Below are 23,342 nucleotides of genomic sequence, written 5' to 3'. Positions count from 1 at the left end.
TTAAAAGCTGTCTGATAAATAATAAGACATAAAGTTGCCCTGGATTATTCTTGATGAAAGAACCTCCCATGCTAAAAGGACTGTTCTAAAATAATATTCTTCTTCTTGATATAATGTAGGAGGATTTTTTAAATTTTTGTTTCTGGAGGGTCTCTGTGGTTCTGAGCCAAATGAAATTCTCAGCACTGTCAAAACGCCAAGGTTGGCCCTAAAAATATCACAGTCTTATGGGAGTGCTTAGTCTCTTGGGTTGTGCGGGATAGCAGAGATTATTGAGTTTACCTCACAGGGGAATTTTAAAAGTAATGTTAAGTTATATTTTTTGTTTTAATTCCTTAACATGTTATGGAAATGCAAATCAAGCAGGTCCAAAGTTTTAGCAGTAATTTACTCATGTCTGTCCCATGTATAGGGTAATGGGAGTATTAGGGTGAGTAAACCTGACATCAGATACTCCTCTTTGCATGTGGGCAGGAAGGAGAACTACCTCCAGGTAGTTTTCCAGATAATGATGCACAATGGACTAGGATGAAGTTCCTATTGTGTTCTAAAGTTGCAAACATTGATCATCAAACCTAGTAGGATAGAGCTCTAGAAGGCTGAGACATGGACATCAGACCTGTAACTGCTATATTCCTGTATCAGAAAATAGGGCTAGTACAGTTGTGTAATAACAGGAAATATTAACAGTAGATATGTTGACATTTGGCCTTGGAGTACAAGCAAAGCAGGCCAAAGGCTAACAGAGTTTTGCCAAGAGAACACACTGGTCATAGCAAACACCCTCTTTCAACAACACAAGAGAAGACTCTGCACATGGACATCACCAGATGCTCAATACCAAAATCAGATTGATTATATTCTTTGCAGCCAGAGATGGAGAAGCTCTATACAGTCAGCAAAAACAAGACTGGGAGCAGACTGTGGCTTATAACATGAGCTCCTTATTGCAAAATTCAGACTTAAATTGAAGAGAGTAGGGAAAACCATTTAGGTATGACCTAAATCAAATCCCTAACGATTATACAGTGGAAGTGAGAAATAGATTCAAGGGATTGGATTTGATAGAGTGCCTGAAGAACTATGGACAGAGGTTTGTGGCATTGAACAGGAGGCAGTGATCAAGACCGTCCCCAAGAAAGAGAAATACAAAAAAGCAAAATGTTTGTCTGAGGAGGCCTTACAAAGGCTGAGAAAAGAAAAGAAGCTTAAGGCAAAGGAGAAAAGGAAAGATGTACCCATTTGAATGCAGAGTTCCAAAGAATGGCAAGGAGAGATAAGAAAGCCTTCTTCAATCATCATTGCAGAGAAATAGAGGAAAACAGAATGGGAAAGACTAGAGATCTCTTCAAGAAAATTAGAGATACCAAGGGAACATTTCAGGCAAATATGGGCACAATAAAGGACAGAAATGGTATGGGCCTAACAGAAGCAGTAGATATTAAAAGAGGTGGCAAAAATACACAGAAGAACTGTACAAAAAAGATCTTCATGACCCAGATAAACATGATGGTGTTGATCACTCACCTAGAGGCAGACATCCTGGAATGCAAAATCAAGTGGGCCTTAGGAAGGATCACTAGGAACAAAAGTAATGGAGGCGATGGAATTCCAGTTGAGCTATTTCAAATCCTGAAAGATAATGCTGTGAAAGTGCTGCACTCAATATGCCAGCACATTTGGAAAACTCAGCAGTGAACACATTACTGGAAAAGGTCAGTTTTCATTCCAATCCCAAAGAAAGGCAACGCCACAGAATGTTCAAACTACCACACAATTGCACTCATCTTACACGCTAACAAGGTAATGCTCAAAATTATTCAAGCTAGGCTTCAACAGTACGTGAACTGTGAACTTCTAGATTGTTCAAGCTGGATTTTGAAAAGGCAGAGGAACCAGGGATCAAATTGCCAACATCCATTGGATCATCAAAAAAGCAAGAGAGTTCCAGAAAAACATCTACTTCTGCTTTAATGACTACGCCAAAGCCTTTGACTGTGTGGATCACAACAAACTGTGGAAAATTCTTAAAGAGATTGGAATACCAGACCACCTTACCTGCCTCCTGAGAAATCTGTATGCACGTCAGAAGCAGCAGTTAGAACTGGACATGGAACAACAGACTAGTTCCAAATCGGAAAAGGAGTACATCAAGGCTATATACTGTCACCCTGCTTATATAACTACACATTGAGACTTTTCCCCTTTGATTGGGAAAGCAAACACATAATAGGCTTAAAAACAATTATAAAACAGAGTACTACAAATTTATCTAACTGGCTAATTCAAGGCCTGTACATGTCAAGCTGAATATTTAGGATCCTGCAGACAATTCATCTACATATCTATAGGATTTGGAAGCTTACTAGCTGAATGTTTTGGCTTAAGATTTTTATAATATCATTTGCTGAATCTCTATTCTTAGATCTGACATAGGAAAATGGTATGGTGGTAGTCTTGGTTCTTGATAGTGTTGCATAATTATTCTTCTCAATCCCAACACATTGATAGGTATTTGAATATGTATATGCAGATATTGGACATTGTGCCCTAAACAAGACCTACATAAACAACTTTTCAATTGGCATTTTCCTCCTCTATTACCAGTGCTATATTTGAATGCACTGTTGTATGACTTTGTGCATAAGTGAGTTTAAAATAATTATAACCTGCCACATTTTATGTCTTGTTTCAATCGAATGTTTTTAGTTGTGCTTTATTGGCAATTCCAGTGACTTGGAAATGGACTGATACATGTAGATCCTTACTAGTGGACATTTTGATTGTTTCCAAGCCTTTATTTTTCCCCAAATTTCTACAATGAGCATTTTTATGCATGCTCAGAAATAGTTTCTCTAGGCTATTTTCCTAGAAATGGAATAGCTGGGTCATCATGTATACGTGTCTTTAATTTTATTAGATATTGTTCTGTATATCTATCTGTTTATATATATCAATATCAGTTTACCTCTACCTGAGGTCTATAAGCATTTACCTTTCTCTCTGTCAAATGCTTGTATTATCTTTTTTTTTTATTTTATTTATTTATTTATTTTTTTAATTTTATTTTTAAACTTTACATAATTGTATTAGTTTTGCCAAATATCAAAATGAATCCATCACAGGTATACATGTGCTATGAATATGAATTTTTGTTCATCTTATTTAAGAAATTTTTATTTGCCATAATGTTACAATTATTCTGCTATAATTGTATTCATGATGTATGCTAGGGCTCAGGTTTTATATCTTTTATATGTGTAACCACTAGTATTACTTTAATAAGTAGCTTATCATTTTTCCACTAATTTGTGATGCCTTCTTTATCATAAAGCATATTTACATATGTACTTGAGTCTACTATTCTCTTTTTTAGTCCCATTAGTTTATTTGTCCTCCCGGGGTCAATGTCACATTGACTTATGAAGCATTATAATAAATCATGATGTATTACAATAGCTTTGTATTTACTTCTTGTTCTTCCTCAAAATTGTGTCTTAGCTATCTCTTGGAGAAGGCAATGGCACCCCACTCCGGTACTCTTGCCTGAGAAATCCCATGGACGGAGGAGCCTGGTGGGCTACAGTCCATGGGGTCGCGAGGAGTCGGACACGACTGAGTGACTTCACTTTCACTTTTCACTTTCATGCACTGGAGAAGGAAATGGCAACCCACTCCAGTATTCTTGCCTGGAGAATCCCAGGGATGGGAGCCTGGTGGGCTGCCGTCTATGAGGTCACACAGAGTCGGACATGACTGATGTGACTTAGCAGCAGCAGCAGCTATCTCTTACAAATTGTGAAGTCAGCTTCTCAAGTTCCAGAAGAAATTCTATTGATGATTTTAAATTGAGATAGCATTAATTTTATAGATTAATTTGGAAGGATGATATAACTTCATGGTGTTGAATATTCCCATCTATGATATAGTATAACTTTCAGTATATTAAGTATTCTAGAAACATATTTACTTTCCTCCCCAACATTTCAAGGAGTTTATAGCAGTTTAACTCCAATCAGCTCCTCACATTGTATGGGTTATGTGGTGCTTAGTTGCTCAGTCATGTCTGACTCTTTGTGACCCCATGGACTGTAGCCCAACAGGCTCCTCTGTCCATGGGATTCTCTGGGCAAGAATACTGGAGTAGGTTGTGGTGCCCTCCTCCAGGGGATCTTCCCAACCCAGATCTCCCGCATTGCAGGCTGATTCTTTACTATCTGAGCCATCAGGGAAGCCCAGGAATACTGGAGTTGGTAGCCTATCCCTTCTCCATGGGATCTTCCCTACCCAGGAATCAAACCAGTGTCTCCTGCATTGTAGGTGAATTCTTTATCAGCTGAGCTACTAGGGAAGCCCCTCACACTGCATATGTAATAACTATTTGATATATTATTTTCACTTTCTTTTAAACTATAGTTGATTCTTACTATGTATGTTGCTTGTAGCTAATTTTATTTACTTAGCTTTATTTAATAAGCTAATCTTATTTTTAATCTCTTTCTTTATTACTGTTTTTTGTATTTTAATCCTTCCCTTTGGGCCACATTTCCTTTTGTCCTCAACTGTGTTATTTAGTATTGTCCAGGGAGTGTCTATGGGTAACAAAATTAATATTTCTTTGTCTGTAAATACTTTTAATGTCTAGGTGTGTATTTTTTTTTTCATTCTCTTTGTACCTTTCAGTTTGATTTTGGAAAATTTGCCACCAATATCTGTTCAAATATTGCCTGACAGTGTTTCTAATATCTATTTCTATGATTCATATTCAGTTCAGTTGCTCATTGTGTCTGACTCTTTGTGACCCCATGGACTGCATCATGCTAGGCCTTCCTGTCCATCACCAACTCCTGGAGTTTACTCAAACTTGTGTCCGTCTAGTTGGTGATGCCATCCAACTATCTCATCCTCTGTCACCGCCTTCTCCTCCTGCCCCCAATCCCTCCCTGCCCTTCTCATCTCTCAAGCTCCCTTTCAAAATTTCTATCTTTCCATTTCTGTGTGTTGTATTTTGGATAATTTTTTCAGATCTAGCTTTCATACTACAAATTTTCCTTCACTTATATCTTTCTCATTTGGTGTTTGACTTGCTCCTGGAGTTTTTAGGGCAACTCTTTTTGTTTATTTTTATGTGAAGAATTCTATTTGGTTATTTTTTTAAATGATGAGTTCTTTTGCTGATGTCCTATTGATTCCTTGTGGTTTTTATTTCTTCATTTATTTCTTCAATCATTTTAAATATACTTATTTTATGGTTTATCTCAGATTGCTCTGTTTCAAGGTCTTAGAGGTACTAATCTTTCTGTGTGTGTTGACTGATGTACTTCTCCTAATAGATTGTTTCTTCGTGTGGTTTTAATTCTTTTATTAGAAGCGCATCTTTAGTTTACTTGGAGGAGTAGGAGATGGGAAGCATTGAGTTTCTATGTGTCCCTGATTGTAGAAGTGTTATATCAAAAGTAATTTTATACATGCTTCTGTCCAGAGCCCAGGAGTTTCTCTGTTTTAAAAACGTCATCATGTTAATTTCATTCTTCAAGGTTTCCCCTACTATGTGTGTATTTTAAATTCAGATTTGACACGTGCATGGCACATGTGTGGCAACTTTGATTTCTTATGAGAGACCTTTGCCCCACTCTGAACCATGGTTAATCAAAATTTGAATTTTCTCCCCATTGCTGATGGGTGGAGGCTTTCTAGTCCATCTTTGACTCAAAGGACAGTGCCACAGTGTTTTTGTCTTCATGTCCCTCAATAGGCGTTACAGCCCTAAAATCTAGGACCTATAATTAGTCAACTAACACCCTGGGCTTCCTAAACTTCTGCTCAAGGATTAATTGCTCTTGATTTTTTGAAGTTGTATGTACTTTTTTTTTTTTTTTTACAACTAGGATTTTTACTTTCTTTTTTCATACTTGAGCATTTAATTTTTTTAAATATATATTTTACCCAATAGTTACATGTATTTTTAGCTGAGGTGGGGTGTCCACGTTCACTCAGTTTTCCATGTTACCATAACCATCTCACTGTACATTTATTTCACTGCACTTCACGCATAAAGGGCCAATACCCCTGGGGTGGGTACTGATGTTGCTGTGTATGCATGGATGTGATCATGAATATGGGATTTCTTTATTGCAAATTTGCTTTATCTACTAGATTCTCTATCTCATTGCTTCTCATTCCATTTCTCACATGAGGTAGTATACTTTACTGGATTTTTTTTTTACATTAGTATTGTTACCCTCCAATTTTTTTTTTTTCTTTCTTATTTTTTGTGAGGGTTGGATAGGTATTATACATATGCACTTCTCTTCATGTATTTTTTTCTTAGTCCTTTGATGTGTAACATGGGAAAGTATTCATATGTATGATTTCTAAAGCCCGTTAAACCTCTGAAATTTAGTAAACTGTTGTTGTGCAATACTGTTCTCCTTTAAGAAAGAGCTAGATTTTAATTTTCATAGGATTGAGATTCATCTTGCCATTTGCTTATTCTGATCTGTCTTATTGGAGTTGATGGAGTTGCAAATCAAGTTTCCTTTGAGAAATATAAATGACCTCATTTAATTTAGATAGTTTTTTATGTTAATGTGCGTTATTTATAAAGGATTCACTTTGAGGAATTCAATTTGCAGCATGAATAGTTCAATTTCCAGGTATAGTATGATTTGGGACACAGTGAAGCATTTGGATTACAAAATCCAACAAATATTTGTAAAAACATCTAGAGTTGCACCCCTCGCGAAAATCCATTAAAAACTTGAAAATAGAAGGTAAAAGTGGCATTTAAATATCTCAGAATTGAAAGTTGAAGTGATCGATTTTGCATTTGTCTTATTGATTTTGGAGGTTTCTAGTTATCTTGGAAGATAAAAAGGTATCTAGAAATAACATTTTCTGTAAAAGTACATTTAACTGTACCTTAATTTTATGATTTTTATTATGGTACTTGCGTATTAGTCATACATAAAAGGGAGTGCCATTAGCTATAGGTTCTGTGCTTTAAATCATGCAGCGTACTATTCTTTGTTATTCTTTCTTTAGGCTTACGATTGCATTTATGATTCCAGATGGCAGTTGTTACAAGAAGCAATTTGCCAAAAGCATACCAAATTAATATTCATTTAATGTGCACAAAAGTCAAAGGACTTCATCTTTTACTTCCATTTAATATTGCCTTTTCAGATGCTCCCCATGCATACTTTGTAGTCATTCATTTTTCCTGGCATGCACACTCTGTCAGATTTTCCTCATTCAGACATCTCCTTATATGAGTTCCTGGCTTTTAGTGAAGTCTGGAAATGCATCAATCAGTGAAAATCACCAAATTGTTACCTATGCACAAAAGCAAGTTGCCAGTTACAGTTACCTCGGTTGGGAACCTTAGAGGATTTGAGGCTTTTTATGCAGCATTAAGGTTACTTGCCTGCACATAATATTGCAATTATTAAATCCCAGCAGTGCTACTTGGAATAAAAGACAAATGTTTATGTCTTTGAGGAGCTCATGTTCCACATCCACAAGGCAAGTATAATCCACACAACCTATTTATATAAAGATAATTTGGCACACTAGAGTTTACTAATTATTAAGGCACTGACTAACTCAGTAGCATACTAAAAACAAAGATCTGAAGCACACTCTCTTTTCTGGGTACCACGGCAAGGACAAAGGTTGAGAGGCTTATCTTGAAAGTGTCACTGAGCGTATCTAACCTTTTGGGTCCCTTGCCATGGAAGCCACTTTAACATTGTTCTCTAGTGTTGTTTCAACAAGGGTGAAAATAACAAAAGAGTTCCCTGAGAGTGGGAATAGAATTGCAGGAAACCACGACATAAAAAATCAACTGACCTTTTTTATTTTTATACAATGAAGCAACTTAAAATGTCTCTGCTTACTAATAAGGTTGGAGTCCTCAGATATTTCTGATGAGATATGGTCCAAGTATTAGAAGTAATCTTCCATGTAGTGAATATGTTTTACTGTGGTAGGTATTTTCAGCAAGAGGTCCCATGAAATCCTCCAGCCCATGGGATAACTGACCTAGAGGCTTCAGGTTATCCCCACCCTCCATCTTTGTCCCTTAAACTGATTCTGTTTTGGTATCCATGGGCATCTCTTGCTTGTTTTTCTTATAAAGGCAGTCACTCAGTTGTGTACAACTCTTTGAAACCCCATGGACTGTAGCCTGCCAGGCTCCTCTGTCCATGGAATTCTTCAGGCAAGAAGACTGGAATGGGTTTGGTTGCCATTTCCTTCTCCAGGGGATCTTCCCAACCCAGGAATTGAACTCAGGTCTCTTGCATTACAGGCAGATTCTTTACCATTTGAGCCACCAGGGAAGCCCCTTATCAAGGAAGAGCACTGACAAAGTGATTTTCAGGCCTTCTTAAAAGCCAATAAGTTCAGTTCAGTCACTCAGTTGTATTTGACTCTGCGATCCCATGGACTGCAGCATGTGAGGTCTCCCTGTCCATCACCAACTCCTGGAGTTAACTCAAACTCATGTCCATTGAGTCGGTCATGCCATCCAACTCACCCTCTATCATCCCCTTCTCCTTCCACCTTCAATCTTTCCCAGCATCAGGATCTTTTCAAATTAGTCAGTTCTGTGTATCAGGTGGCCAAAGTATTGGAGTTTCATCTTCAGCATCAGTCCTTCCAATGAATATTCAGTGTTGATTTCCTTTCGGATGAACTGGTTGGATCTCTTTGCTGTCCAAGGGACTCTCAAGGGTCTTCTCCAACACCACAGTTCAAAAGCATCAATTCTTCTTCTATAAAGAAAGTGCTCGGCTTTCTTTATAGTCCAATTCTCACATCCATATATGACTACTGGAAAAATCATAGCTTTGACTAGATGGGCCTTAGTTGGCAAAGTAATGTCTCTGCTTTTTAATATGCTGTCTAGGTTGGTCATAACTTTTCTTCCAGGAGCAAACATCTTTTAATTTCATGGCTGCAATTACCATCTGCAGTGATTTTGGAACCCCCAAAATTAAACTCTGTCACTGTTTCCGCATCTATTTGCCATGAAGTGATTGGACCAAATGCCATGATATTAGTTTTCTGAATGTTGAGTTTTAAGCCAACTTTTTCACTCTCCTCTTTCACTTTCATCAAGCAGCTCTTCAGCTCTTCTTTGCTTTCTGCCATAAGGGAGGTATCATCTGCGTTTCTGAAGTTATTGATATTCCTCCCAGCCATCTTGATTCCAGCTTGTGCTTCATCCAGTCCAGCATTTAAAAGCCTGTATCTCATTATTAAGACAAAATCTTCACATTTTTGAATAATACAATGATAAGGACTTATTATCTGTCACAGCATACTCTCTGAATCTGTCAGGATATCAACAGTAAATAAATGGAATATTCATATTATAATAATTTGAGGTGGGTTTATTTACAAAGGGGCTGTTTACAAATTGCCAACATTCATTGGATCATAGAAATAGCAAGAGAGTTCCAGAAAAACATCTACTTCTGCTTTATTGACTACACCAAAGCCTTTGACTGTGTGGATCACAACAAACTGTGGAAAACTCTTAAAGAGATGGGAATACCAGACCACCTTACCTGCCTCCTGAGAAATCCATATGCAGGTCAAGAAGCAACAGTTAGAACCGGACATGGAACAACTGACTGGTTCCAAATTGGGAAAGGAGTACATCAAGGCTGTATATTGTCACCCTGCTTATTTAACTTATATGCAGAGTATATCATGTGAAATGCCTGGCTTGATGAAGCACAAGCTGGAATCAAGATTGTTGGGAGAAATATCATTAACCTCAGATATGCAGATGACACCACCCTTATGCAGAAAGTGAAGAGGGACTGAAGACCCTCTTGATGAAAGTGAAAGAGGAGAGTGAAAATACTGGCTTAAAACTCAACATTCAAAAAACAAAGATCATGGCAACCGGTCCCATCACTTCATGGCAAATAGATAGGGAAACAATGGAAATAGTGAGAGACTTTATTTTTGGGGGCTCCAAAATCACTGCAGATGGTAACTGCAGCCGTGAAATTAAAAGACGCTTGCTCCTTGGAAGAAAAGCTATGATCAACCTTGACAGCATATTAAAAAGCAGAGACATTATTTTGCTGACAAAGGTCCATCTAGTCAAAGCAATGGTTTTTCCAGTAGTCATGTATGGATGTGTGTTGGATCATAAGGAAAACTGAGTGCAAAAGCATTGATGCTTTTGAACAATGGTGCTGGAGAAGACTCTTGAGAGTCCCTTGGACTGCAAGGAGATCAAATCAGTCAATCCTAAAGGAAATCAGTGTTCATTGGAAGGACTGATGCATAAGCTGAAACTCCAATATTTTGGCTACCTGATGTGATAAACTGACTCATTTGAAAAGACCCTGATGCTGGGAAAACTTGAAGGCAGTAGGAGAAGGGGACGACAAAGGATGAGATGATTGGATGGCATCACTGACTTGATGGATATGAGTTTGAGCAAGGTCTGGGAGTTGGTTATGGCAGGGAAGCCTGGCATGTTGCAGTCCATGGGGTCACAAAGAGCTGAACATGACTGAGCAACTGAACTGTTCACAAAGCTGTGGACAGGGTGTATGAAACCAGAAGAGATAGTGCACAAACCAGGGAAAGTTGACATTGTCACCACACCTAGTCCTGAGAGACAGGAAAGAGAGTGGCTACTGGAACCCAGATGGAGAGGGTTCATGGGAAAATGGCTTTAAGGCCAGTGACTTTCTTTTGAGAGAGATGCAGCTATCCAGAGTAAAACCTCATAAGAAGAGAACTAAGGGAATGAGTACATTGACATCACTCTCCTCTTTCCTGCTGGTCTTCTGCTGATATTCCCCATTGTCTGAACCTCACTGGAAGCCAGAGGGCAGGTGATTTCAGTGATCAGGCTCTGAGGCATGAAGCCAGATAATCAATACTAGAGAGTGAATCTGGGCCTGCAGTTTTATTTATGTCTATGATGTAACAGACTCCTTCTTTAGATTATTTCGTTTAATTTTTATAATAACTCCATAAGGGAATATTTTATTTGTCCCATTTTACTGATGAGAAGTTGAAGCATAATGAGTCTAATTAATTTGACCTGGGTCACACAGATAATTAAACTCAAATTTGGGCTCATATATATGATACTATATTTCTTCTCTTTACAAAGCTCATTATTGTTAGCTTACAGTTATTGAGAGGTTATTGAGTCTAATTCTCTTTTTTTTTAAATTTTATTTTGTTTTTAAACTTTATATAATTGTATTAGTTTTGCCAAATATCCAAATGAATCCATCACAGGTGTACATGTGCTCCCCATCCTGAACCCTCCTCCCTCCTCCCTCCCCATACCATCCCTCTGGGTCGTCCCAGTGCACTAGCCCCAAGCATCCAGTATCGTGCATTGAACCTGGACTGGCATCTCGTTTCATACATGATATTTTACATGTTTCAATGCCATTCAGATTTGGGAGTCTAATTCTCTTAAGAAGTAGCTACTACTATTATCTCCATTTGTCTGAGGCACAGAAGTTAAATTACCAAGGTTATAGACCTAATAAGATATAATAGCTACATTTAGATCCAGTTGTTTTTCAGTCACCCAGTCATGTCCAACTCTTTGCAACCCCATGGACTGCAGCACACCAGGCTTTCCTGTCCTTCCACATAGCATGTTCTGGAAGGGATTGTTCCCTGACCAGGGAGTGAACCTGGGCCCCCTGCATTGGGAGTGCAGAGTCTTAGCCACCTGAGCTACCAGGGAAGTCCCTTAGACCCAGAAAGTCATGTTAAACGACTTTACTATGTGTTGACCTCTCATTTGTTTTCCAAAGTATATTATTATATTTGTTCATCCTTTCCTCCACATGACGAAACTCAGGTGAGAATAGCTTATGTGATCTTTTCCCTTCTAACTCAAGTCTTATCCCAGGCTTTAAATGAAAGAAGTGTTTGTAAATGGATTGCCCATCTCTTCATACCTTTCCCAAAGAAGGAAGCAATTCTTTCCTTTACCTTGGCATTCATAGGCTTTTGTTCTTGTCTGCACCAGCATTTCATCTCTAGGAGTAGGGAATTGAATTTGTGTACTGCACAATTAGGACAGCAAAATAACCTTATACCTGAGCTGGTTGTGAAAAATATCTCACTTAAATATTTTAAAAATCTGATGCAAGATACACCTTTCTCTTTTTTTATAGAAATAAACCCTAAGCCACCACCATCACCACCACAACAAAATATTGGGGAGTGAAAGTCACTCAGTTGTGTCCGACTCTTTGTGACCCCATGGACTATACAGTCCATGGAATTCTCCAGGCCAGAATACTGGCGTGGGTAGCCATTTTCTTCTCCAGGGGATCTTCCCAACCCAGGGATCAAACCCAGGTCTCCTGCATTGCAGGCGTATTTCTTTACCAGCTGAGCCGCCAGAGAAGCCCAAGAATGCTGGAGTTGGTACCCTATCCCTTTTATAGCAGATCTTCCCGACCCAGGAATTGAACTGGGGTCTCCTGCATGGCAGGCAGATTCTTTACTAACTGAGGTACTAGGGAAGCCCCAAATATTGGAGAGAGAGCTTCTAAATCTGTTTTAATAGAATTAAGAGTCTGAAATATTATTGTCAGAGTTCCCAGAGTAAATTAACATTTTAATAATTTTTATTATTTTAAATACCTGAATAACACAGTAATTTTAGAAAATACAGATAAATGGCAAGAAGAATGTAAAAAGTGATCCATAATCTCACAATCTAGAGATAAATACTGTTTACATTTTGTAACATTTCTTGGGATACTATCTTTGTATATATGAACTTATTTTGATGGATGTTTAAAGTATATACTTATAATTGTTAAAATATACAAATTATTCATGCTCATTGGAGAATAAATGTAAATAATGCAGTTTAAAAAAGGAATCAAAATACAAATTAACACAGAACTAACCAAGATTAATGTTTTGGTGATTTTCTTTCCAGATTATTTTTTATGCATATGCCTGTGCATATATACACCTGAGCACATTTTACAAAAGTAGCATCATGCTGTATATGTTGTTTGTGGCCTGATTCATGAATACATACTATTGTCCTATTTGGAGGTACTAACTTAATTTCTTTTAAATTTTTTTCTTAAAAATTGAAGTATAGTTGATTACAGTATTGTATTTCGGGTGTACATGAAAGTGGAGAAGACTCTTGTGAGTCCCTTGGACTGCAAGGAGATCCAACCAGTCCATCCTAAAGGTGACCAATCCTGGGTGTTCATTGGAAGGACTGATGCTGAGGCTGAAACTCCAATAGTTTGGCCACCTCATGCGAAGAGTTGACTCACTGGAAAAGACCCTGATGCTGGGAGGGCTTGGGGGCAGGAGGAGAAGGGGACGACAGAGGATGAGATGGCTGGATGGCATCACCGACTTGATGGACATGAGTTTGAGTGAACTCCGGGAGTTGGTGATGGACAGAGAGGCCTGGCGTGCTGCAATTCATGGGATCACAAAGAGTCGGACACGACTGAGCGACTGAACTGAACTGAACTGATGTGTGTATGTGTATGTGAGTGCATGTGTGTATATTTGAAGATATTGGGTGGAGTTTCCTGTGCTATACAGTAAATCCTTGTTGTTGTTCGTTGTTCAGTTACCCAGTCATTTCCAACTCTTTGTATTCCCATTGACTGTAGCATGACAGGCTTCTCTGTCCCTCACCATCTCCCAAAATTTGCCTAAGTTCATGTCCATTGCATCAGTGATGCCATCCAGCCATCTCATCCTCTGATGCCTTCTTCTCCTTCAGACCTCAATATTTCCCAGCATAGGGGACTTTTCCAAGAATCAGCTGTTTGCAGCAGGTGAGCAAAATACTGGAGTTTCAGCCTCAGTATCAGTCCTTCCAATGAATATTCAGTTGATTTCCCTTAAGATTGACTGGTTCAATCTTCTTGCTGTCCAAGAGACTCTCAGGAGTCTTCTGCAACACCATAGTTTTAAGGCATCAGTTTTCAAGAAGCACTCCACCTTCTTTACGGTCCAGCTCTCACAACCGTACATGACTACTGGGAAGACCATAGCCTTGGCTGTATGGACTTTTGTTGGCAGAGTAATGTCTCTGCTTTTCAACACACTGTCGAAGTTTGTCATAGCTTTCCTGCCGACAAGCAAACGTCTTCTGATTTCATGGCTGCACTCACTGTCTGCAGTGATTTTAGAGCCCATGAAGAGGAAATCTGTCACTACTTCCGCCTTTTCCCCTTCTATTTGCCATGAAGTAATGGGTCTGAATGCCATGATCTTAGTTTTTTTTTAATATTTAGTTTTAAGCCAGCTCTTTCACTCTCCTCCTTCACTGTCCTCAAAAGCTCTTAGTTCCTCTTTGATTTCTGCCACTAGAGTGGTATCATCCACATATCTGAGGTTGTTGATGTTTCTCCCACCTATCTTGATTCCAGCTTGTAACTCATCCAACCCAGCATTTCTCATGGTGTGCTCAGTATATGGATTAAACAAACAGGGTGACAGCAGATAGCCGTGTCGTATTCCTATCTCAATCTTGAAGCAATCAGTTTTTCCAACAGGAGTCTTACCTTGACCCACATACAAGTTTCTCAGGAGACAGGTAAGATGGTCTGGTTTTTCCCATCTCTCATTAAGTGCTTTCCTCAGTTTATTATGATCCACAGAGTCAAAGGCTTTGGCATAGTCCATGAAATAGAGGTAGATGCTTTTTTTGAGTTTCCTAGGTTTCTCTGTGATCCAGTTAAAGTTCATAATTTGATCTCTGGTTCCTCTTTCTATTCTAAATCCAGCTTGGACATCTGGAAGTTCTTGGTTCACATAATGTTGAAGCCCAGCATGCAAGATTTTAAGCATGACCTTACTAGTGTGTGAGATGAGTGCAACTGTCCGATGGTTAGAACATTCTTTGGTACTATGATTCTTGGGAATTGGGATGAGGATTGACCTTTTTCCAGTCCTGTGGTCACTGCTGGGTCTTCCAGATTTGCTGACATAATGAACTCAACATCTTGATGGCATCATCCTTTTGGGTTTTGAATAGTTCCATTGGAATTCCATCACATCCACTAGCTTTATTAACAGCAGTGTTTCCTAAGGCCCACTTGACTTCACTCTCCTGAATATCTGGCTCTGGGTGGCTGACCACACCATCGTGGTCATCTGGTTCATCTGGATCTTTTTTTATATGGTTCTTCTGTGTATTCTTTCCATGCCTTCTTGATCTCTTCAGAGTCTACTAGGTCTCTTCTGTTTATGTCCTTTATTGTGCCCATCTTTGGACAAAATGTTGCTTGATAGCTCCAGTTTTCTTGAAGAGATCTCTAGTCTTTCCCCTTCTATTATTTTTTTCTAGTTTTATACATTGTTCATTGAAGAAGGCCTTCTTGTCTCTCCAGGCTGTTCTTTGGAAGTCTGTGTTTGGTTGGATATACCTTTCCCTTTCTCCCTTGCTTTTAATTTCTCTTCTTTCTTTAGCTATTTGTAATAGAACTGGCCATGGAACAACAGACTGGTTCCAAATAGGAAAAGGAGTATGTCAAGGCTGTATATTGTCACGCTGCTTATTTAACTTATATGCAGAGTACATCATGAGAAATGCTGGGCTGAAAGAAGCACAAGCTGGAGTCAGGATTGCCAGGAGAAATATCAATAACCTTAGATATGTAGATGACACCACCCTTATGGCAGAAAGTGAAGAGGAACTAAAAAGCCTCTTGAGGAGAGTGAAAAAGTTGGCTTAAAGCTCAACATTCAGAAAACGAAGATCATGGCATCTGGTCCCATCACTTCATGGGAAATAGATGGGGAAACAGTGGAAACAATGTCAGACTTTATTTTGGGGGGGCTCCAAAATCACTGCAGATGGTGACTGCAGCCATGAAATTAAAATATGCTTACTCCTTGGAAGAAAAGTTAGGACCAACCTAGATAGCATATTGAAAAGCAGAGACAGTACTTTGCCAACAAAGGTCCGTCTAGTCAAGGCTGTGGTTTTTCCAGTGGTCATGTATGGATGTGAGGGTTGGACTGTGAAGAAAGCTGAGCGCTGAAGAATTGATGCTTTTGAATTGTGGTGTTGGAGAAGACTCTTGAGAGTCCCTTGGACTGCAAGGAGATCCAACCAGTCCATTCTGAAGATCAGCCATGGGATTTCTTTGGAGGGAATGATGCTGAAGCTGAAACTCCAGTACTTTGGCCACCTCATGTGAAGAGTTGACTCATTGGAAAAGACTCTGATGCTGGGAGGGACTGGGGGCAGGAGGAGAAGGGGATGACAGAGGATGAGATGGCTGGATGGCATCACTGACTCGATGGATGTGAGTCTGAGTGAACTCCGGGGTTGCAGCACTCCGGGGTTGCAAAGAGTAGGACACGACTGAGCGACTGAACTGAACTGAACTGAAGCCCTCCTCAGATAACCACTTTGCTTTCTTGCTTTTCTTTTTATTTGGGATGGTTTTGTTCATTGTCTCCTGTACAATATTATGGACCTCTGTCCGTAGTTCTTCAGGCACACTGTTTATAAGTTCTAATCCCTTGAATCTGTTTGTTACCTCCACTGCATATTCATAGGGGATTTGATTTAAGTTGTACCTGGCTTGCCTAGTGGTTTTCCACTTTCATTAGTTTAAACCTAAATTTTACTATGAGAAGCTGATGGTCTGAGCCATAGTCAGCTCCAAGTCTTGTTTTTGCTGACTGTATACTTATTGCTTATCTATTTTATGTATGGTAGTTTGTATCTGTTAATTTTATATTTCTATTTTGTCCTTCCTATTCCTCATTTCCCCCTTGGTAGCCATAAGTTTGTCTATGTCTGTGACTATTTCTGTTTTTTTAAATAGATTCATTTGTAACATTATTTTTTTAAGATTCCACATGTAAGCAATATTATATTTGTCTTCCTCTGTTCGGCATACTACACTAAGTATGAAAATTTTGGGTCCATCCATATCACTGTAAATAGCATTATTTCATTCTTTTTATGGCTGAGTAATATTCCATTGTATGTATGTACCACACTGTGTTTATCCATTCACTTGTCAATTGTTATTTAGGTTGCTTCCATTACTGGGCTATTGTAAATAGTACTGCAGTAAACACTGGGTACATGTATCTTTTTGATTTAGATTTTCTCTGGATATATGCCCAGTAGTGGGACTGCTGGATCATATGGTAACTCTGTTTCTAGGTTTTTTGAGAAACCTCCATAATGTTTTCCATCATAGCTGTACCAATTTTCATTCCTACCAACAGTGTAGGAGGGTTCCCTTTTCTCCACATCCTCTCCAGCATTTATTGTTTGCAGATTTTTTGATGATTGTCTTTCTGACCATCGTGAGGTGATACCTAATTGTCGTATTGGTTTGCGTTTCTCTAATAATTAGTGATATTGAACATCTTTTCATGTTCCTGCTGACCATCTGTATTTCTTTGGAGAAATGTCTATTTAGGTCATCAGCCCATGTTTTTATTAGATTGCTGATCATCTATTATAACACTGTGGTAAAATATGTATATGAATTTAATTTTTTCCTCTATAAAGTTCTTTTGAAGTTTTTTACTAGAATGAGCTATCTTTACAAATTTTTAGAGTACAGTTGATCAAAACAACTTAGGTATATCAATGTTTTGACAAATAATTAAAAGATAAAATGCTCTTTGAAATGCATTTCTTAATGAAATGATAGCTGCTTTTCCATTAGCTTTTTCAATTTGTAGATGAGTTTTATTATTTTTTCCTAAGTTTAAAAAATTTTTGGAGTATGTAAATATAGATGAATTTGTTCTCATACACAATTAGATGTGAATGGAAAGAATTTTGTTGTAGAAGTGTCTCTTAATCCTTTGAATTCCTTTTTAATTATATGTCAAAAATCACATACTCACTTATCAAAACTTATTTTTAATGATCCATCAGCTGACAGCTCAATTAGATTCTCCTTCAATTTTGTTAAAAACAAGGAATTACAAATTACCTAACTTGGGATATTACTCACCCATTAGTCATTCATTTTACCATCTTCATTAACATAATTTCACCCTGTCCCTTTGTTTGGCACACCATAGCTTTTTCATCCTGTGGCAATATACTATAGTAAAATTAGTGATGACTGAGAGCTATTCTTTATTTTTTTCCAAGTGACAGAAGGGTTTTGTAAGTGGGGAGCTGGAAAAAGAATCTGCAGATTGCAGGTGCCCTCTCAGGCAGATAACTATTAGCAAAGTATTCATATGGAAGTTGAAAGTCTGAAATTGATTATCTTAAAACTCTCCATTTTCCCACAAACTCATCGGAAAGTTTTCCATGTACCTTGAGAGGTATATGTGCCATGTTTTATGATCTTTGATTTTGAATGTGATATACCATTGCTTCATCTCCATTAGTCTTTTTTCCATCAATAAAATTGTAAAGTACTTGATGGCATAGATTGCATGTTTATATCTTCCCACCTGATATGATTCTGGGCATGCAATAGGAGCTCAATAAGTAGTGTATTAATCTGAATATGTACTTGAGGCTATTCTTTCTATAAAATGAGAACTGAGGTAAAATATAAGCATAGTGAAATAAAATGGAGGCAGTTCCAGGAGACAGCAGGTTTGCAGAATACAGGGACAACAAAAGAAGCAAATGAACAATAGAATGCAATCGACCAGAGGCATTTTCTGGATCACAATCATGGTTAAACATCTCCTATTTTCACAGGAAAATCAATAGTAATTTTAGATCCCTTTTGTTTTTTTTCAGTGGTCTTGGTGATTTGAGCCAACTTTCTGCCTATCTGAATGCTACTCATGTTTCAGGAACCATTGCCCATTCCTTAAATCATTCCTGACTTCTGAGCTTTTTTTTTTTTCTTCAATATCTCTGAACAACTATTTATAACCTGTAGCATATAATTTTGAATTTACTTATGTATTATACTGTATTGTTTGAAGTTCTATCCTAACTTTGCCTGGTTTCCTTGATTAGTTTAAAGGCAGGGATGAAGTTTTATTTTGTGTGGTAAATACTTTGTAAATATTTGAAGTTTGAAAGTCCTCCTCAAGTGTACTATAGCATGCTTTTGAATGTCATAAACATTTGAGGCCCTTAGAAATACTGATCCTGATCTATAAATAACTTGGTTGAGAATCAGATAAACACCTCCCCTTATTTTGTATTATCTGTAAGGTTTTTCATAAACTGTTCATTTTATTACCAATTTTATGGAGAATATCCTATTGTTTATGATAAGAGGCATCAACAGTAGCCTTGCTTACAGTCATTTAGCAGCTGTGTAATTACCAAATGTAGGCCTAAGTGTGCTGCAGATTTTGGTCATTGTGGTCGATTAGTTTGTGGGTGCTATTAAGCTTTCAGTGTTTATTATAAAGACTTCTATTTTAATGTAAGATCTAATCACTTTGAAGCCATTTCCTGCCATTGTTGCCCCTAAATATGATCATTTCTATTTATTAGCAAGGAAACATTTCCCCACATTGTATCTTCTTCCTTGTATAATAACTGAGACATCCCATGGAGCTATAGCCAGACAGGGAGATGGGCAAACTTTGAAGTCATTAAGACTTTCTTGAAGTATAAGTTTCTGTATAAGCACTTTCTGATAACCATTTTCTCTTTTCCATTAGATCAGTGTTTTGCAATATATAGGTTTGAGTTTTAAAAGTTAATGAATTTTCTTTAACTTTTATGGTAACATTGAGGTTAGTCAAAAATAAAACAAGCATAAAAGAAAGATAGTGGCTCTGAAAGGAATGAGAGTAGGAATTGATTTACTTATGATCCTACCCTGGACAAATGCTTTTGAGTGACTGAATTAAAAGGACAATGAATGTAGATTGCTATAATACTTTCTATAACTTGATAATAGAACATATGCAGCTATTCATAATGATAATTTAGAGCTATGTTTGGAATGATAAAATGCTCTTGACGTATTATTGAGTGAACAAAGAAAATTAAAAATAAATCTTATCAGCAAAATTTTGTTTACATGTATCTATATACACATATTTATCTGTGGGTTTATAGAGGTCAAACTATCAGGCTAAAGCTTTAGATGTGTTTAACTAGTTCTGTTCTCTTGTAACTAAATCAAAATACCAAAACTGAATTTGGGATTTTATTAGCTGCCATTGTCATTTTGTGACTTGGAGAAATATTGCTCCTGACTAATGAATAAACTTTCATATCCTGTGAAGAAAAGTATCCTTTGCAAAATTCCTGAGAATTTCTCAGTCGTATGTTCTCATGGTTACTCCTGCCATGAATTTCCTGCTTGCTCTGAATTTTGTCTTCCTCTTATCTCACCTGTGATTGATATTCTGTTTGGGCTCACTTAATGAACAGGAAGTTTTCTTTGTAGCAGTGCTAATAACTTAGATTTGAATATGAGTCCTCATGCCAGTCAGCCAGTTGTATATCTCACCTTGTACATTTTGTCCTCAGGCTCAGTCCTTCTATCTTCTTGACAACTCCCTTACTCTCTTTCACATCCCTGTGGTCCTCCATCTAAGAAAACAAAACTAACCCAATTCCCTTTACCGTATTATGCAGAACAGTGTATAGTTTATTGATTAGTGGATATCTTTTTGAATTCAAAGACTCATTAATGTGCTATGCTAAAAGGGACATTCACTACGGATCTTATCTGCCTCAGAACTGGCAAGGCTTTGAAATTATTTTCCCTTACTGTTTTCCTCATCAATCTCCAAAAGTGGGGGAGTGTCACAAAACCTCACAGATAGGAATTAGGCAGAAGTAGCTATATGATGTCCATGTGTAGACTCTTCTCTTGTGTTGTTGGAAGAGGGTGTTTGCTATGACCAGTGCATTTTCTTGGCAAAACTCTATTAGTCTTTGCCCTGCTTCATTCTGTATTCCAAGGCCAAATTTGCCTGTTACTCCAGGTGTTTCTTGACTTCCTACTTTTGCATTCCAGTCCCCTATAATGAAAAGGATATCTGTTTTGGGTGTTAGTTCTAAAAGGTCTTGTAGGTCTTCATAGCACTGTTCAACTTCAGCATTACTGGTTGGGGGATAGACTTGGATTACTGTGATATTGAATGGTTTGCCTTGGAAACGAACAGAGATCATTCTGTCATTTTTGAGATTGCATCCAAGTACTGCATTTTGGACTCTCTTATTGACCATGATGGCTACTCCATTTCTTCTGAGGGATTCCTGCCCACAGTAGTAGATATAATGGTCATCTGAGTTAAATTCACCCATTCCAGTCCATTTTAGTTCACTGATTCCTAGAATGTTGATGTTCACTCTTGCCATCTCCTGTTTGACCACTTCCAATTTGCCTTGATTCATGGACTTGACATTCCAGATTCCTATGCAATATTGCTCTTTACAGCATTGGACCTTGCTTCTATCACCAGGCCCATCCACAACTGGGTATTGTTTTTGCTTTGGCTCCATCCCTTCATTCTTTCTGGACTTATTTCTCCACTGATCTCCAGTAGTGTATTGGGCACCTACCAACCCAGGGAGTTCCTCTTTCAGTATCCTATCATTTTGCCTTTTTATGCTGTTCATGGGGTTCTCAAGGCAAGAATACTGAAGTGGTTTGCCATTCCCTTCTCCAGTGGACCACATTCTGTCAGACACCCTCTTCCAACAACACAAGAGAAGACTCTACATATGGACATCACCAGATGGTCAACACCGAAATCAGATTGATTATATTCTTTGCAGCCAAAGATGGAGAAGCTCTATACAGTCAACAAAAACAAGGCCAGGAGCTGACTGTGGCTCAGATCATGAACTCCTTACTGCCAGATTCAGACTTAAATTGAAGAAAGTAGGGAAAACCACTAGACAATTCAGTTATGACCTAAATCAAATCCCTTATGATTATACAGTGGAAGTGAGAAATAGACTTAAGGGACTATATCTGATAGATACAGTGCTTGATGAACTATGGACGGAGGTTCGTGACATTGTATAGGATACAGGGATCAAGAACATCCCCATGGAAAAGAAATGCAAAAAAGCAAAATGGCTGTCTGAGGAGGCCTGACATATAGCTGTGAAAAGAAGAGAAGTGAAAAGCAAAGGAGAAAAGGAAAGATATAAGCATCTGAAGGTAGAGTTCTAAAGAATAGCAAGAAGAGATAAGAAAGCCTTCGTCAGCGATCAATGCAAAGAAATAGAGGCAAACAACAGAATGGGAAAGACTAGAGATCTCTTCAAGAAAATTAGAGATACCAAGGGAACATTTCATGCAAAGATGGGCTTGATAAAGGACAAAAATGGTATGGATCTAACAGAAGCAGAAGATATTAAGAAGAGGTGGCAAGAATACACAGAAGAACTGTACAAAAAAGATCTTCACAACCCAGATAATCACGATGGTGTAATCACTCACCTAGAGCCAGACATCCTGGAATGTGAAGTCAAGTGGGCCTTAGAAAGAATCACTATGAACAAAGCTAGTGGAGGTGATGGAATTCCAGTTGACCTATTTCAAATCCTGAAAGATGATGCTGTGAAAGTTCTGCACTCAATATGCCAGCAAATTTGGAAAACTCAGCAGTGGCCACAGGACTGGAAAAGGTCAGTTTTCATTCCAATCCCAAAGAAAGGCAATGCCAAAGAATGCTGTAACTACCGCACAATTGCACTCATCTCACACGCTAGTAAAGTAATGCTCAAAATTCTCCAAGCCAGGCTTCAGCAATACATGAACCATGAACTTCCTGATGTTCAACCTGGTTTTAGAAAAGGCAGAGGAACCAGAGATCAAATTGCCAACATCCACTGGATCATAGAAAAAGCAAGAGAGTTCCAGAAAAACATTTATTTCTGCTTTATTGACTATGCCAAAGCCTTTGACTGTGTGGATCACAATAAACTGTGGAAAATTCTTAAAGAGATTGGAATACCAGACCACCTGACCTGCCTCTTGAGAAATCTGTATGCAGGTCAGGAAGCAACAGTTAGAACTGGACATGGAACAACAGACTGGTTCCAAATAGGAAAAGGAGTACATCAAGGCTGTATATTATCACACTGCTTATTTAACTTATATGCCGAGTACATCATGAGAAACGCTGGACTGGAAGAAACACAAGCTAGAATCAAGATTGCCAGGAGAAATATCAATAACCTCAGATATGCAGATGACACCACCCTTATGGCAGAAAGTGAAGAGGAAATAAAAAGCCTCTTGATGAAAGTGAAAGTGGAGAGTGAAAAAGTTGGCTTAAAGCTCAACATTCAGAAAACAAAGATCATGGCATCTGGTTCCATCACTTCATGGGAAATAGATGGGGAAACAGTGGAAACAGTGTCAGACTTTATTTTTCTGGGCTCCAAAATCACT

The sequence above is a fragment of the Bos indicus x Bos taurus genome, chromosome X, assembly GCF_003369695.1.
Source record: "Bos indicus x Bos taurus breed Angus x Brahman F1 hybrid chromosome X, Bos_hybrid_MaternalHap_v2.0, whole genome shotgun sequence".
Taxonomy (NCBI): domain Eukaryota; kingdom Metazoa; phylum Chordata; class Mammalia; order Artiodactyla; family Bovidae; genus Bos; species Bos indicus x Bos taurus.
Note: the sequence above shows the minus strand (reverse complement) of the source record.